The 6,134-nt window shown below is 44.1% G+C and overlaps 1 pseudogene; it reads left to right on the top strand.

Moving 5' to 3' along the window:
* Window positions 1–2,276: 2,276 nt before the first annotated feature.
* LOC112867349 (glutamate dehydrogenase 1, mitochondrial-like) lies at window positions 2,277–3,979 on the top strand (annotated as a pseudogene).
* The last annotated feature ends 2,155 nt before the right edge of the window (window positions 3,980–6,134 follow it).

The raw sequence follows: 6,134 nt of genomic DNA, 5'->3' as shown, positions 1-6,134 counted from the left end.
GCCCTGAATCAGGCTCTGCACTGACAGTGTGGAGCCTGTTTGAGATTCCCTCTCTCCCTCTCTCTCTCTCTCTCTCTGCCCTTTCCCTGGTCATGCTCTCTCAAAATAAATAAACGTTTTTAAAAATTAAAAATCAAACTACCCTACAACCCAGCAATTGCACCACTAGATATTTATCCAAAGGATACAAAAATGCCGATTCAAAGGGGCACATGCACCCCAATGTTTATAGCAGCATTATCAACAATAACCAAATTATGGAAAGAGCCCAAATGTCCATCGACTGGTGAATGGATAAAGATGTGATGTATGTATGTATGTATATATATATATATATATATATATATATATATATATAAACACACACACACACACACACACATATACATACAATGGAATACTACTCGGTGATGAAAAATAATGAAATCTTGCCATTTGCAACAACGTGGATAGAACCAGAGTATATTATGCCAAGCAAAGTAAGTCAGAGAAAGACACATATGATTTCACTCCTATGTGGAATTTGAGAAACACAACAGATGAACACAGGGGAAGGGAAGGAAAAATAAGAAAGAGGAAGCAAACCATAAGAGACTCTTAAATACAGAGAACAAATTGAGGGTTGTTGGAGGGGAGGTGGGTAGGGGGATGGGTTAAATGGGTGATGGGCATTAAGGCAGGCACTTGTTGAGATGAGAAGTTGGGTGTCATATAGAAGAGATAAATCACAGAGTTCTGCTCCTAAACCCAAGACTACACAGTACGTTAACTAACCTGAATTAAAATAAATAAATAAATAAACAGCAAAACGGGCACATTATGGTGATACAGAGGTGTTAATTACAGGAAGTAGCTACTGTCCTTAGGGCTAGGGGAAAAAGATGAAGTTGGACTACCAGCCACTACAAGCCTGCAAGAGATTCTCTGTGAGCTGGGACTCACTTCCCTGAAGAGGCGTGCTGCCTGTCCGTGCTGCTGTCTCAAGAGTTCAGAGGAGGGAGCCTGTGGAGCTCAGAAGGGGAACTTTCTTGCTGAGAGGGCATAAGGAGACCAGTTCTGGGAGTGCCAAGAAAAAGCTGGAAAGTGGAAGCCCAGCTATTGCTGGGCTGCTAACAGAAACAGCAAGCAGTCTCCCGTTAGTGCCGGAACCTAAGAGAAGTCTTGTCAAATACGCTTTCCAGAACCCGGACTGCACACAATGGTGGGTCTGAAGATGAGAGTTGCCTAATAACTACTATGAACCTCCAGCAGGATAAACGCAAAAGAAACCACACCTCAGCACTGCATAATAAACTACTGAAAACCCAAGACAAAGAAAATTCTCAAAACAGACGGAGACCAAGGACAAATACCTTTAAATTTTTTTTTTTTCAACGTTTATTTATTTTTGGGACAGAGAGAGACAGAGCATGAATGGGGGAGGGGTAGAGAGAGAAGGAGACACAGAATCGGAAACAGGCTCCAGGCTCTGAGCCATCAGCCCAGAGCCTGACGCGGGGCTCGAACTCACGGACCGCGAGATCGTGACCTGGCTGAAGCCGGACGCTTAACCGACTGCGCCACCCAGGCGCCCCTAAATACCTTTAAACAGCACCACCTTTAGGCCCAGGCAACTGTGGCCCGGGGCCTGGACTTAGGGGTTCCTGTTTGGCTTCCTTCCCACCCGTCACCCTCCACAGGGTGAGGGTCCTGCAGAGTCCCGCAGCCAGCACACTGTGGAACTCAGGCTCCAAACAGAACTCTGGGCCCTAAGAATCCCCTGCCCGCACAGCCTCAGGTCCACCTCCAGCGCTCGCAGCCCTTTGCACCGCAGGGCGCGCCCCAGGCCTGAGCGCCCGGAGCTCTACGGTGCGGGCTGAATTCCTTAAGCATGCAGACCCCCCACCTCCATTCAGGGACGACCCAAGGGTGGGGAAAGAAAGGCACCTGGGTTAATGGCCTCCATTTTTTTGGTCAGGGTGGGCCTGCCTCGCAAAGGACCATCAGGTGCAGCCGACTCCTCCCAGTCAGGCGGTGGGCGGCGCGAGGGAAGGAGACTGCTGGGAAGGCGGGAAGTTTAAAAGGCCACTCCCCCCAACCCCGCCCCCCGGCCTCCAAGAGCTCGTGCCGCCCTACCAAGAAACGCGGCAGCTGAGCGAGCCTGCGCAGCCCTCCGGCCACGTGACAGCATGGAGGCAGCGGGCTGTGAGGACAGCCCCTACCTCTTCAAGGTGGTGAGAAGCCTCTACGACCGCGAGGCCGGCATCCCGGAGGACGGGCTGGCGGCACCCATCCAGAACCAGGGGAGTGAGAAGAAGCTGCACCCCGGGTGTGTGGCATCCTGCGAATCGTGAAGCCCTGCAACCATGTGCTCAGCCTGCCGGTCCCCATCCCGAAAGACAAGGGCTCCCCAGAGGTCATCTGAGGCTATGGGGCCAGCACAGCCGGCACTGCACGCTCCCGTTACAACCAAGGTGTGAATCTAGGGAAGATAAAAGTTTTGGCTTCCCTTATGACGTCTAAATGTGCTGTGGTTGATGTGCCATTTGGAGGTGCTAACGCTGGTGTTAAGATTAATCCCCAAAACTACCCCAGTAAGGAAGTGGGGAAAGATCACAAGGGGGTTCACCATGGAACTAACAAAACAGGGCTTTATTGGTCCTGGAATTGATGTGCTTTCCTCAGACATAGGCAATGTGAGTCAGAGATGTCCTAGATTGCTGACACCTATGCCAGCATCATAGGGCTTGCATAGCACATGCAAATTAACGCACATGCCTGCTATCCTGGTAAATCCATCAGTTGGGGTCTCATCCGCCGATATCTCCGCTACTGGCCAGTGTTTAACATGGATTGAAAACTTCCTCAGTGAAGCTTCTTTCATGAGCATTTTTGGAATGACACCAGGGTTTGGAAAGAAAACATTTCTTATTTAGGGCTTTGGCAATTTTGCACTCTATAGTTACATTATTTTGCTAAATGTGTTGGTGTTGGTGAATCTAATGGGAGAATATGGAATTCAGATGGCATTGACCAAAAGGAACTAGAAGACTTGAAATTGCAACATGAATCGGAGCACCTGGGTGGGCTCAGTCAGTTAAGCATGGGACTCTTGGTTTCTGCTCAGGACATGATCTCACAGTTTGTGAGTTCAAGCCTCACATCAGGCTCTGTGCTGTCAGTGCTGGCAGTGTGGAGCCTGCTTGGGATTCTCTCTCCCTCTCGCTCTGTCCCTCCCTACTCACTCTCTCTCAAAATAAATAAATAAGCTTAATTTTTTTAAAAAAATAAAATTGCAACGTGAATCAATTCTGGGTTTCTCCAAGGCAAAGCCCTAGGAAGTATCTTGCCAGCAAACTGGCATACTTATTCCTACTGCCAATGAAAAGCAGGTAACCAAGGCCAGTGCACCCAGAATGAAAGCCAAGATCATTGCTGATGCTTCCAATGAACCAACAACTCCAGGAGCTTGTAAGATTTTTCTGAAGAGGAGCATTACAGTCATTCCTGACCGTGTGACCGAGTGACAGTGTCTTACTTTGAGTGACTAAAGAATGTAAATCATGGGGCACCTGGATGGCTCAGTTGGTTCACCCATCTGACTCTTGATTTCAGCTCAGGTCATGATCCCAGGCTTGTGAAACTGAGTCCCTCACCAGGCTCCATGCTGAATATGGAGTCAGCTTGTTTCTGTGTGTGTGTAGTCAGCTATGGCTCTTTGACCTTAAATATGAAAGAGATTCTACCTACTGCTTTTTCATGTCTATTCTAGATAGTTTAGAAAGAAAATGTAGAAAGCACCATCAAACTTTTCCTATTATATCCACAGCAGGGTTCCAAAACAGAGTATCTGAGAAAAGACATTGTACATTCTGGTTTACCTTACACTGGGGAGTTTTCTGCCAGGCAAATCATGTACGCAGCTGCAAAGTATAACCTGGGATTGAACCTGAAAACAACTGCCTATCTCAGCACCATTGAGAAAGTCCTGAGGGTGTAGCTGGTTTGACCTTCAAATAAATGGAACATAGCTGACTACTTCACTACCCTCTTTAACTGTAACTTCTGCAAACCTATCACATGTTTACATATAACCACAAAAAGATTTTTCTCTTAAGAACATCATTCTTAATAAGTCAGTCCAAATCACAACAAGAAGCTAAGAGATGATAGAAGATACATGTAAATTGTGTGGAAGGGAAATACGGAGAAGTGAGCAAATTGCTTCATGAGATGGAAGAATGGAAAAGAGCAATATTCTAAAATAAATCTATTCTTTTAAAAATGTTATTTTAGGGGCGCCTGGGTGGCTCAGTCGGTTGAGCATCCAGCTTCGGCTCAGGTCATGATCTCGCAGTCGTGAGTTCGAGCCTCATGTCGGGCTCTGTGCTGACAGCTCAGACCCTGGAGCCTGCTTCAGATTCTGTGTCTCCCTCTCTCTCTGCCCCTCCCCGGTTCATGCTCTGTCTCTCTCTGTCTCAAAAATAAAATAAATGTTAAAAAATGTAATTTTAAACAGAGATGTGTAATTAAGTTAATGCATTACATATTTAAGTAGGAAAAAAAATAAGTCAGTCCAAATCAGCCCTTTAAAAAGGAAGAAATTAAGGGTGAGAGATCACAGACACATTGATGAGTGTGAAAGTAGAAATTGCCTGTGCCAGAGGGCCACTTGGGATAATTTGCCTTTAAATCAAAAGCCTTTTCATCTAGCTATATGCTCCCAGCTCACAGTTTGTTCCCAACATGTTAATTACCTTTTGTTTCAGCTGAGCAATCAGTTGTTTGCCTAATTTTACTCTGGCCAAGTCTGAGATGGAACATGCTATAATTTTGATGCATTTAAAAAGTGGGTGTGTGGCATTTTCAGAAGGTAGTATTGTCCTAAAATTAGTTATTATTTCACATCAGCAAAATAGCTCGATTTTATAGGTTACAAACAAAAATAAAAGCTGTTTCTTCTATGCATTTTATTCTCTTAGGAAGACACAAGTACATGCTGCTGTAATAAAATTGCCTTTAATCATTTAACAAGCCTAACTTTGACTCAAACAGTAAGTGCTTACAAACATAAGTTTAAAAATCTAGTATTTTATGATATAAAACAGCATTACTTATAGCTCATCAGTTCTGTATTGTCCAGCAAAAATAAACAGCCAGATGGAGAATTATTATCTTCAAAACTACAGATGATGGAGGCTATTTTTATTGTAGCTATCTGAATTTGCTAAATATAATTATGACGTGTAGTCCAAATAATGCAGTGACCTGCTTACCATGTTAATTTTTCATTTCTTTAGGGATCCATTGCTGAGTAATTGAACAATAATTCAAGTGGAGTAGCCCAGAAAAAATCTACTTGGTCTCCCTGTCTGGAATCTGGCTAACAATTTAAGCATTACTTGATTTTGTGTCTCTTTTCTTTTAGGAGGCTTCATATGCACACAAGCTTAATTAACAAAGTGGGACTTAAAACATTGGATTGAGTGTTTTGTTTGGGACTTTTTTGGCCAGGACCTTTTGAACAGTGGTATACCAATGAAATACTAGACATTATGTATGTAATGAATGAGCCCTTTTTTAAAAACAATAAAACTCTCAGAAATTTCTAATTATTTTGTAACTTCATGACTTAACCTCGTAATAAAAACAGTTATTAAAAGTCTGCCTTTTAATGTTTATTTATTTTTGAGACAGAGAGAGACAGAGCATGAATGGGGGAGGGGCAGAGAGAGAGGGAGACACAGAATCGGAAGCAGGCTCCAGGCTCTGAGCCATCAGCCCAGAGCCTGATGCGGGGCTCGAACTCACGAACCGTGAGATCGTGACCTGAGCTGAAGTCGGACGCTCAACCGACTGAGCCACCCAAGCGCCCCAAAAGTCTGCCTTTTAAAAATAATTGAAAGGGAAATACTTTCAGACTAAAGACAGCACCAGTATACATTTACAACAGAAATACTGAAAGGATTTCCTTTTATAGAGGCAATATATTCCTAAATGGAAACATTGAAATAGAGGAGTGGATTAAGACCTACTGAAAGTTTGAACATGTGAGTAAGTTTGCATGACTATTGAACTGTATAGCAACAATAATGTCTTGATGATTATACACATACATACATATAAGTACATGTACTCACACACATATAATCAAA

This window comes from Puma concolor, chromosome B4 (assembly GCF_028749965.1).
Source record: "Puma concolor isolate L17-30 chromosome B4, mPumCon1.1.hap2, whole genome shotgun sequence".
Taxonomy (NCBI): Eukaryota; Metazoa; Chordata; class Mammalia; order Carnivora; family Felidae; genus Puma; species Puma concolor.
This window is presented reverse-complemented; position numbering and strand designations above follow the sequence as displayed.